Raw genomic sequence first — 11,298 nt, 5'->3', positions numbered from 1 at the left:
TTTCTTCTCATCTGTCAGGGCAGTATTTCTCAGCCATGGCAATTTTAAGATAGGTGGAATTCATCTCCCAGAATTTCCCAGCCAGCCATGCTCAACATCCACCTATCTTAAAGTCAAGTTTGAGAAACACTAGAGCAGTCTTTCTCAAGCTTGACTTTAAGATAGGTGGACATTATAATGGGTACCATTTTCTTTGGACATGTTAAAACTAGGGTCCTTTCTCCTCTCAAGTTAAAATGCTTTCCATCCATACTTGGCATGAATTTGTTCTCTGCTTCTGGTTCTTAGTCATTTCACTTTCTTCCAAGATAAAGGCATAAAAGCTCACAAGTTCTACACACTCCAAAGCTACCCTTGGATGGTGAGCCAGAATAATGTAGGGAAGTGCAGTGCCAGTGCAACTAATGAAAAAGAATTGTCTTACATATGGGCAGGGGACAAGATGCAGATGGTGAGGTGAACATAACAATTATCAAGATAGGGCTCTACCATGGTTAGCTGCAAATGGGTCTATAATACTGAACAGCATGTCTGAAAACTGGGAAAACTGATAGAAGTAATCCTAGCACATCCAGAGAATATCAAGTGGCAAAATACAAATCTACCTAATCTTTCCTATTTTCCTGAACTTCTTTTTAGAATAGGAGGTTGAGATTTTCCCCATTCCCTGCCACTTAGAAGTAAGGCAAATTGCTGGAGCAAATAGATGGACAGGAAGGTCTCCCTCTGATCATCAGAACAGGAAAAGGCAGAAGTTTCAACCAACAGAATAAAGTTTCTTATAGAAACACTATAAAGAATTTGTGCCTGTGTGGTTGTGTGTCTCTCTGTCTGCCTGCCTGCCTGTCTCTCTTTCTCTCTCTCTCTCTCTCTGTGTGTGTGTGTGTGTGTGTGTGTGTGTGTGTGAGAGAGAGAGAGAGAGAGAGAGAGAGAGAGAGAGAGAGAGAGAGAGAGAGAGAGAAGTGGCAACCATTATGGCAGGAGAAAAAAAAAGTAAACATACCTTTAGTCTAAAGCCAAAGGTTGTGAATAAAATTAGGGAACCAGGTTGCACTAGCCATTTAACAACTTGTTCCATGAACCTTTTTTTATATGCAGAATTGTGGCTATAAAATCATTACTACTCAACTTTTTCATTATAACTATTTCTGTGTATAATAAAGTCAAGTCATCCCTTGGAACTTTAGGCAGAAAGTATTTCATGCTTTGGGGCAAGGCTTAGAAATCTGGGAATTAGGAACCTGAAGAGTTGTTTACAAACCAATACAAAAGAGTAATGGAGAAACAGTGTGGTGTAGTGGTTAAGGCATATGACTAGGAGTAAGGAGACCCAGAGTCAAATCTACATTCATTGGTTGAAGCTCACCAGATGACTTTGGGTCAGAGGTGACACAGCTCAGCCATTGGTCCCATTGTGTGATGGAACCTGAACATGGGTGTCTGCACAGGATACATCAAAATCTGCAAAAAGGCAGGCATGGTTCAGGTAGCCCTCAACTTATGACTATAATTGGCATCAGAATTTCTATTGCTAAGCAAGGTGTTGTGGGTCAATGGGTCACACCCAATTTTATGACCTTTTTAGTTATGGTTGTTAAGCAAATCATTGCAGATGTTACGTGAATCATGCAATCATTAAGCAAATCCACTGAGCCAGCTGGGAAGTTTGCAAATGGCAATAGTGTGACCCTGGAATGCTACAACTGTCTTAAAAACATGCCAGTTTCAAAGCACCCGAATTTTGATGACGTGACCCTGGGGATGCTGTGATGGTCATAAGTGTGAGAAGTGATTGCAAATCACTTTTTGTCAGTGCCACTGTAACTTCAAACAGTTGCTAAATGAATGGTTGTAAGTCGAGGACTACCTGTATTGTAAATAAAGCCCTGCACCTTTTAAAAATGCATGTAACGTGTACAAGTACAAAATAGCCAGGGCTTGGGTCACAACAGTTGTATGGTCATTAATGCATGGGAGTTCAGCTACTGTGGTTAACAAACTGTAATATATGGCTTAGCAATCAGTCTGTATCAAGACTCTAAAGCCTGTTCATCATATACAGTAAATATTTGTTAGGTGTGTTCACATAACAAACTTAACCAACAACCAGGCAATCTACCTTGTGATTAGGACAATATGTCAATTCAAATACTATTCTTAGCCCAGCCCAGAATTGGTTTTGTTGGCATACATTTGAGAGATGATGATGATAATCAGCTCCTGAAGTAAAGGTGGGGTATAAATTTAACAATTAATAAATAAGCATCCATTCAGTACTTGTTTGTAGCAACTTTGTAGCAGTCTGAGATGGACAGCTCAGCTTTAATCACACCACTAGGCCCACCATTTTGACTTTTTTGACCATACCTTGCCACCCTATGAATGTAGGTCTCCAAAAAAGTTGAGGAAAGAGTGCCTGGCACCCAAATTGTTATCATTTTCATGCCAGTTTAAAATAGTCTATATTCCCCCTGGGGAATGTTGTAAATGTATAGAGTGGACAGTCTGATCTGTAGGATGCATGCTACATTGGGATGAGGGATTTTATATACATTTAAAATCTTCCCAGTGCAATGTATGAACGGCATTTTATTTTTACCCATTGTTTTCCTTAGGTAATTTTAGTTTTTAATAGCTTTTGTAACTTCAGGAAGAATAGGAAATAGGTGTGCCCATTCTATTCCCGTACACAGTGAACAATATTTCACTCCTAACAAAGTCAAGATGTGAGGGCTCTTTGCTGTCCAAGGACAGGACACTCCACAGCATAGCAAGTCTGACAAAATACTTTGTTGCACCACATGTCTTCCCCACAACAGGCTATTGTGCTGGATCAACTCTATTCTAGGTTTTGCAAGGTGATGTTGACACACAAAGATGTCTTTAATACTCAGTTCAAATTAAAGTCTCAAAGTCTTTAATATACAACCTTTTACCATTTTTCCAAACATTCTTGCACTACTTGGGCTGAGTTGCTGTTTCAGTGTGGTTGTTCCTCTTCCAGTTGCTACTGGGTTCCAGCAAAGCTTCAAGCAGGACTCCCAGCAGGATATGCTACTCACCATAATTTGGGGTCCTGGCCGTTGAATGAAAGTCTTCTGGCCTGCTTGTAATAACTGCCAATCCCTAGACCAGTGTTTCTCAACCTTGACCATTTTAAGGCATGTGGACTTCAACTCCCAGAATTCCACAGCCAGCATTGCTGGCTGTGGAATTCTGGGAGTTGAAGTCCACATGCCTTAAAATGGTCAAGGTTGAGAAACACTGCCCTAGACATTGCTACTATTTCCTCGTTTAAAGGCTGTTTGCTTTCACCTTTCCCAGTAGATACACCTCTCTTCATTCTGCCTTAGAATTTACTGTTCGAAACTAAGTGCTTGACCAGGTGGTGTAGACACCACCTCTGGTTGTCAGCACATCCTTGAAAATCCCCAGGGTGTACTCAGTTAGCCAGGCAGCTGGAATAGCATCTTAAAGGCTTGGCTGTGCGTACATTCATCCATTCTCTGTACAGTGAATACAGGGAATGGATGAATGCCTGAGAGGAGCTTGTCTGCATGACTGCAGCTACTTTGGGGAAGATCAGACATCAACCTCAGCTTCAGTCCCTCATACTCTAAGAGTGTGGTTTCAATGGTCGGATGCCACCTTGATTTTTTGCCCCCTCCTCCAGGCAACTGCCCTGCTTCAATGGTATTATCTGTCCCACTGCTGATCTGATGAGCAATCCTTCCATCTTTCTTTGGTTGTTGGATCTGTAACTTGACCATGTATGACAGAACCTTCCTCTAGCCGGCACTTCCAATGATCTTGTGGGGTCCTTGGTGTCCTCTGAGCTTGTTTTCTTGCAGGCGTTTCATTACCAGCACACTGATGATGTTACCTAGTTTGGTAATGAAAGGTCTGCAAGGAAACAACCAAGCTCAGAGAGGATCAAGGACCCCACAGTTCAACCCCAAGCCACAAATATTCTCTTCTATCACTACCAATGATCTTGGTCTACACTTTCCAATATAGCAGACAGCATTGTCCATTGTAATGAGATTTGTAAACTGATATGGGTGTCAGCTTGGGCATAACTGCTGTGATCATTTTGTTTCATGTCCTTATAGTTCCCACTTGAGACACTTTAATTCTCTCCTTCAATAGTGTCCTTTTTGAAAGAGCAGCGATAATAAAAGACATCTGACTATCAATAAGTGAAGATATACACGCAATTTTGAAGCCCTGGGTGATGTCTGGAGCCATTTATGTCTTGCCTTTCAGTGCACATAAGGTAAAAGCATCCATTTAATAAATTCACACTTATTTAACTTTGGCAGGGCAAGCCAACCCATTTCCTTTTCGGAGTGTTAATGGCAAATGGGAGAATGGAAATAAAACATCCTGGAATTCAATTGTATTCGGACTGATGGCTTATTTTGTATGCGCTATAGCCTAGCTGTATTTTGGGAGAGAGGTGCCTTTAAGTCAGTGTTGATTCTTGGTGACTTCCTGGACTAATCCCTGTTGTTTTCTTGGCAAGGTTTTTTTTGCCATTGCTTCCTTCCTATGGCTGAGAGAGTTGACACCAAGCTGGCTTTGTGCCTAAGGCATGACTAGAACTTAGGGTCTCTGAAGACTGTCCTTCCGTCCGTCCGTCCGTCCGTCCATCCGTCCATCCCTCTCTCTCTCTCTCTCTCTCTCTCTCTCTCTCTCTCTCTCTCCCTATCTATCTATCTATCTATCTATCTATCTATCTATCTATCTATCTATCTATCTATCTATCTATCTATCTATCTATCTATCTATCTATCTCTAGAATAAATAAATTTTGAAATTTATTTGCCACCATCTCTGTCCAATGCCTCTCGGCAGCTTACAACATAAAAACATTAAAAAAAACATTGAAATAACCAATTATAAAATAACACAGGAGATAAAATCATTAATACAAGATAGCAAAGGAAGGAACTGGATATATGGGAGGGGAAGGGGGGATTAGGTTTTATTTAGTCAAATGTGTCCAGTGTGAAGTTCCCCATTGGGTCCCCAAGCTATCTGGCAGAGCCAGGTCTTCAGGCCCTTACGAAAAGTCAGGAGGTGGGAGTCTGAATAGGGTTTTGCACTTCTCCCAAAACCCAACTGGAGCATATCTGTAGGAGCAGCAAGTATATTGGACTAGGGTTATATACCACATCTGCAGAGATTTAAATTCTAAAATATGGAATATGCACATAGTGTTTGTGCTATGAGTGAAGTGCAAAACCCTGTGCACATATTCCCTACTTTAGAATTGAAAGCCGTGCAAATGTGATATATAATCTTAGTCCAATGTACCTGCTGCTCCTATAGATATGCTCCAATTGGATGGCAATTTTTAGAAAGACTCTAGGTACCCCAGGTAACTCTTGGTAAGTGCTACAAGCGGCCGCAGAGCTGTCATGTCCACCCTAGTCTAATTGATGCAAAGCAAAAGCTTTTTTTTTTTTAAATGGTGGTTAATATTTATTACAACATAACAAGTTGCAGTGAGCAGAAGGAACAATCATGTGAAACAGGAGGAACAGCCACAACTAAGACAATGGTCAGATAACAGAAACACGAGTCCAGGGAAGAAATGTAGTTCATGAAAATATGGGAAACCATATTCAGATTGCAAGACTGACATCAGCCTTTCAGGGTAGACCAGACCAGGAAACCAAAGTCATGAATGCCAATACAGGTAGTCCTTGACTTACGACAATTGAACCCAAAATTTGTGTTGCTAAGCAAGACAGTTGTTATGTGAGTTTTGCCCCTTTTTATGACCTTTCTAGCCACAATTGTTAAGTGAATCACTGCAGTTGTTAATAACGTGGTTGTTAAGTGAATCTGGCTTCCCCATTGACTTTTCTGGTCAGAAGATCACAAAAGGTGACTCCATGACCCTGGGACATTGCAAACGGCATATATACATGTCAGTTGCCAAGCTTCTGAATTTTGATCATGTGACCATGGGGATGTTACAAGGGTCATAAGTGTGAAAAATGGTCATGTCATTTTTGTTGAGTACCATTGTAACTTCGAACAGTCATTAAGTGAACTGTTATCAGTTGAGACTACCTGTAATAAGGATACAGAAAGGGAAACTTGCAATTCTAAATGCACTTCCTCCTCCTCTGTTTATCTTCTTGAGAACTAGGAACTTACTTGAATTAGGTTTCTGCCCTGACTCAACTTTCTGTTATCTGACCCCTTGTTTTGGTTGCAGCTTTTCCTCCCTTTCTCAACATTATTCCTTTTTCCCTTTATACAGACGGTTTATGTACACTGCCTTGAGATTCTCAAAACACCTTGAGTCATTAATGGAAGATGGTCTTCAGTGTAGGCTAATGTAGGCTCAAACCTATAACTGAGGTCTATAGTACTTCTAGCATAGACAATTAATCAGTAACCAAAAAAAGTACAGTTCAACAACCGCCACGTGAAGGGCATATGGGAAATCTTTGTTTCTCTGTTGTACCTTAACTATAACAACTCCCATTTCATTTGTTTTGTTTTTCTCTTTCTCCCTTTACAGTATTTAACTTTTATTACTACCCAGGACAGTAAAGTAAATGTAGTAAAGATTTAAGTGTCCCAACAGTTACAGCAAATTAATCTTCAACTTGTTCGAAATAGATTTCCTTATTCAAGGAGGGGGTGTTTTTTGAATCAGATAGGACATGAAAATATAACTCCCTCCTGCCAAAAGCCAAAGGTTGCAAATAATTATCGTGAGGCAAAGCAAAAACATTTACTATGCGGTATATCTCAAGAACCTCCCTCTATAAACACTGAACTGGCAGAAAAAAAGTCATGTTTGCAGACAAATGCAAGGGGTCGTTTTGGTGACATGTGCTAATGTTATACTTGCCAACTATTAATCTATACTTGGTAGTTTATAGATTAAAAATAGGGACTTCTGGATATTTTTGCCCTCTCAGAAATTGGATGCAAACAAGGTCATTGAAATCCAAATATATTTTTGCTCACTTGTTGAACGGTAGGACTTAGAAGGACTTTTCAGCTGACTTTCTAACTTTTCTTAGGAGAAGGACTCTTTCCTTCTGCAGATAAATTCTATTTCTGCAAGATCTGAAGCTATGATGAGTGCTAACAGAATGGTACCCCCTGGTAATTTTAAAGGGATATACATCAGAATGTACATCATTATAAAGATGTGCAGGTGACTGGGAAGTCAATCTTCTAGAAAGGAAGAGAGATCTCTACAGGCTGTAAGAGATCACAGTAGTGACACCAGAGAAGGAAAGGTAAATATTTTAGGCCATTAAATTAGAGCATAGAGCCTGGCAAATAGATGCAGAGTTGCATGGCCAATTGTTGGTGATTTGAAACTAATGTTAGTAGCATGATTTTTGGAGTTCTAGAAACTGTAAAATAGGACTGGAACCCCACAAGGAGTTCAGGTTGTCTTTTCCCACAGGATTTTGGTAAAGAACCAAGTCAGTTCCACATGTCTTCCTTTTTTGTGTGCAATTCTAACACAGAATAACTGCTAGCTATACACAGAGACTCTCACTTTGTTTGTTGTTTGTCCATCGATTTCGATGAAGACCTTGACATCTTGGGTCAAGATGTCAAGACTTGCGCGTGGATTGGATTAAAGTGAGGGAGAGGTGTGCATAGTCAGCCTCACTCTCTCTTCCCAGATTCCATCTTGTTCCAATGGCAGGACAAAAGTCGAGACAGCTGGAGATGGGCTGGGTGCAGTGGTTGACCAGGGCGTCTTTCGTGTCTTGCCATGCTCTCAGCGTACCACATCGCTTGCAGAAACTGCCTTCATGACCGTTGGTCCTATTTTAATAGGTCTCATCCGCTCAATCCGCCAGAGTCTGTCTTCACATGCTCGGGATAGACAAATCCTATGCTCACCGAATGTCAAAGACACAACGGCTACTCTCGACCTGGTTTGGCCAGCCTGTCGAAGCTGTTGTCCGGGGTGTGGCCGCTGCGCATGTTACAGCTACTAGGAGCCACAGGTGAGAGCTGAGTGTCAGGTGGGGACCAAAGGTGTACGAGCTGCCCTAAAAAGGGCACGACCAGAGGTGCTACCCCTCCCTGAACACCCCATACACTTTGTTTAGTCAGCTGGTGAAGATCAGAAGAACTGCAGTCCTACCCAGGAATCATGGAATCATTGAAAAGGGCTATTTAAGCTATCAAGTCTTCCTAATGCAAGAATACAAATTAAATATTCCATTGAAAAGTGCCAGGCTAGGGAAGGTGGACTGTTATCTTCTTGGATCGTGCTCTTCCCAGCAGAATGTCCACTGGATTTTCACAGATATCCTTTCTTGGATCTCAAACAGACATTGCCTGAGGATACAAAAGCTGCTTGTTGTGGATCCTGTGGGACAAGATCGAAACCTGCAAGATTTTGATTTTTTTTAAAAAAAAGAATTGTTGTTAAAACCCCAACATAAAATATCTCAAGAGACATTAAATCCACCAGTTCAAACCAAGTCAAAACAAGTCCTTCTTTATCAAAGAATCTGCTTTTAGTTTTATGACTGGTTAATTATGCCTTTGGTTTCATGATGTGCCCTCGGAGGATAGTGACCACTGGGTTAAAGGATTTGCTGCCTAAACTTCATTTTTTATGCAACTTTAAAAAAAATAAACAGCAAGAGCACAATTCTCCTCATATCCTGACAACTGAGCCATACATCAATTCATAATTATTATACTGCTTCCAAAGAAAATTACACAAAAGATTTTAGCACTTAAGGTTTTGCTGAATATCTATGTTGCCCTTGCGTAGCTAAATCAAGTAATCTATAGTATCAACAGGGACACCCCACCAATGGTTCAATTTGGGAGTCGAGAATTTCAGGCTTGAATCTCCAGCTGTCCATCTTAGCCTCAAGCTTTGATAATGTTTTACTTTCTTTTCCTTCTCCTCCTCCTCTTTCTTCTCCCACAGCCCCAAGTACAACACTTAAAAGACATCCAGATTTTCCCAACAGCTAGCAGCTGGCTGTAAACTAAATAATAGCCTATCCCTGCTATGCATTCCAGTCATCTAGTATGGCCATAATTCACTACAAGGAATTTAATCTACCCTCTTTGATAACCCCACAAGATGTACAGCCTATTTCACTGGTCAGCAGAAAATAAGAGGTCTTCTTTCAGATAAAGGTATTATTTGATGTTACATTCCAGGGCCCATTGCAGCCCACAGAGGCCTTTGTCTCAGTACATGTGATCCTTTGACATCTGATCCATCAGTTTTCTTCCAAAACTTGAAGATCAAGGTATTTCTGCCTTCAGAGATGTTAATTATCTGTATGGTCAGATCTTTACAAGGAGCAGTAGAAACAGTTTGGCCATTTCTATAAATGCCAAGTGCCCATTAATAGTTGGCTTCCTTTTTGTTTGTTTCTCACAAAAGAACTTAGTGGGAACTGCAAACTGCAAAACTACAGCTGTGTTTGTGTTAATTTGAATCCATTAATCATTTGCACAAGACTAGGGCAGACTGACTTCACACAACCTTTCAAAATTCAATCACCCACTCGGCTGTCCCCTCCTCCCACCCGTTTGTTGAATGCACAATCCGATAAATCAATTATTAGCTGGGCTTTCTGAAATGTGGAGTGAACATTGGCACTGAGAACTTTCTTTTTCTCTTCACCTTTTGCCATATACCACTTTCATGAATCTTGGTCATAAATAAGCCAAAGTTTTACTTTAACTTTCATATCAGATGATCTTTGTGGACTTTGTCAATTAACAAACCAGGAAGACAAGGATTGAACGATAGCATAGGATTGTGGTTTGGTGAGATTCATTCCTGAAACGATAATCTGAATTGAGTCACTATGTGCTCTTTAGGTCAAAAATCCAACATTGTTTTCTGCTCCTCTAAAGAATTTTTTTATGTACATACAGACTGGCAATATTGTATGGGGAGGAAAGTCACAGCATTTTAGATGTATTTAAAACTTTTGAGAGTTAATCTTTCTGATTCAAATAATTCACAAACACTCTGAGCTTAGTTGTTTTCTTGCTGATGTTTTATTACCAAACCAACATCCCCTTCGTCAATGCTAGAAGGGAATAGGATTTTCTCTCTATTTATGTACTATTTGCTTCCCCTGTCAGTGTTGATCTTGATAGTTCCTTGATCAGGGTGTTTTTTTACCATTAGTTGGTCTGAGTTGATGGTTCTTTGATTGGGGTAAGCAGCCTCTCTCAACCTTGGCACTTCAACTCCCAGAATTCCCTAGACAGCAAGGCTGATTGGGGAATTCTGGAAGTTGAAGTCTGTTTTTCTTAAAGCTGCCAAGGTTGAGAAATACTGGGGTATTGTATACTTCTTGGTTGTCTGAAACATGTGCAAGAAAACCACCAAGCTCAGGGAGCACAAGGACTCCATAGTTCAACTTCAAACTTGAAATATTCTCTTCTATTGGTATCACATATACATAGTTTCTATATGAAAGGCCCTATACCCTTGCTCCAGGTGACAAAAAATTGTCAGATCTAATACCATCTCTTCTAACCAACAGCCATTATTATTTAGAAGCAACAAATATTTTCCCTTTTGCTGATAACTCTCCAGGAGTTATCTATCACTATTGCTATTGGTAATTCTATGTTGTAGGTACCCTTGTTGAATTTAATATCGAATTGTGCTTAAATGAATATCATTATTCCATTTCTACATGTAAGTGTTTTTGGTCTTTGTGAATAAAAATGTGGAAAAGGAAAAAGATGGAAACAGAAGCAAATTTATGCAAGAGTTAGGAAAGTATTACAGTTTATCAAACAGGATACAAATGAAATGTCTCTACCTCCTCAATGGTTATTGAGGCAATTTCAATCATCCCATTGTGCTACTATATATACTAAGAAATATATAAGAATATTTCAAGTTTATTATTAAGTATTACTAAACATTACATATTTAGGGAGGTCTAGGAATTTAGTTACTAAATAAGTAACATGATACTCTGTTGTGAACTGCTATGTGATTATATTATAAAAAGACTTATTGTAATGACAAGAAGACTAAAAGAGATAGAAGTAATTTGTAAAAAATTAACTTGGAAAGTTAAAGGAGATTCCAGAGGCTGAGAAATTATTTCCAATGTTTCAAGAATACATATTTTTTTAAAAATTGTATCTATGGAAAATGTTTGTGAAAGATGACAGAAAGTCATAATGTAAATTTAAATTAAATTGTGGTTATCCATATTTTGTGGCCTGTTATTGTCTTTCTGATAAACAGAAATTTTACTGCCCATGATTATCTATCAAAATGAAAATATA

Source organism: Protobothrops mucrosquamatus, unplaced genomic scaffold (assembly GCF_001527695.2).
Source record: "Protobothrops mucrosquamatus isolate PMUCROS unplaced genomic scaffold, P.Mucros_1.0 scaffold298, whole genome shotgun sequence".
Taxonomy (NCBI): domain Eukaryota; kingdom Metazoa; phylum Chordata; class Lepidosauria; order Squamata; family Viperidae; genus Protobothrops; species Protobothrops mucrosquamatus.
Note: the sequence above shows the minus strand (reverse complement) of the source record.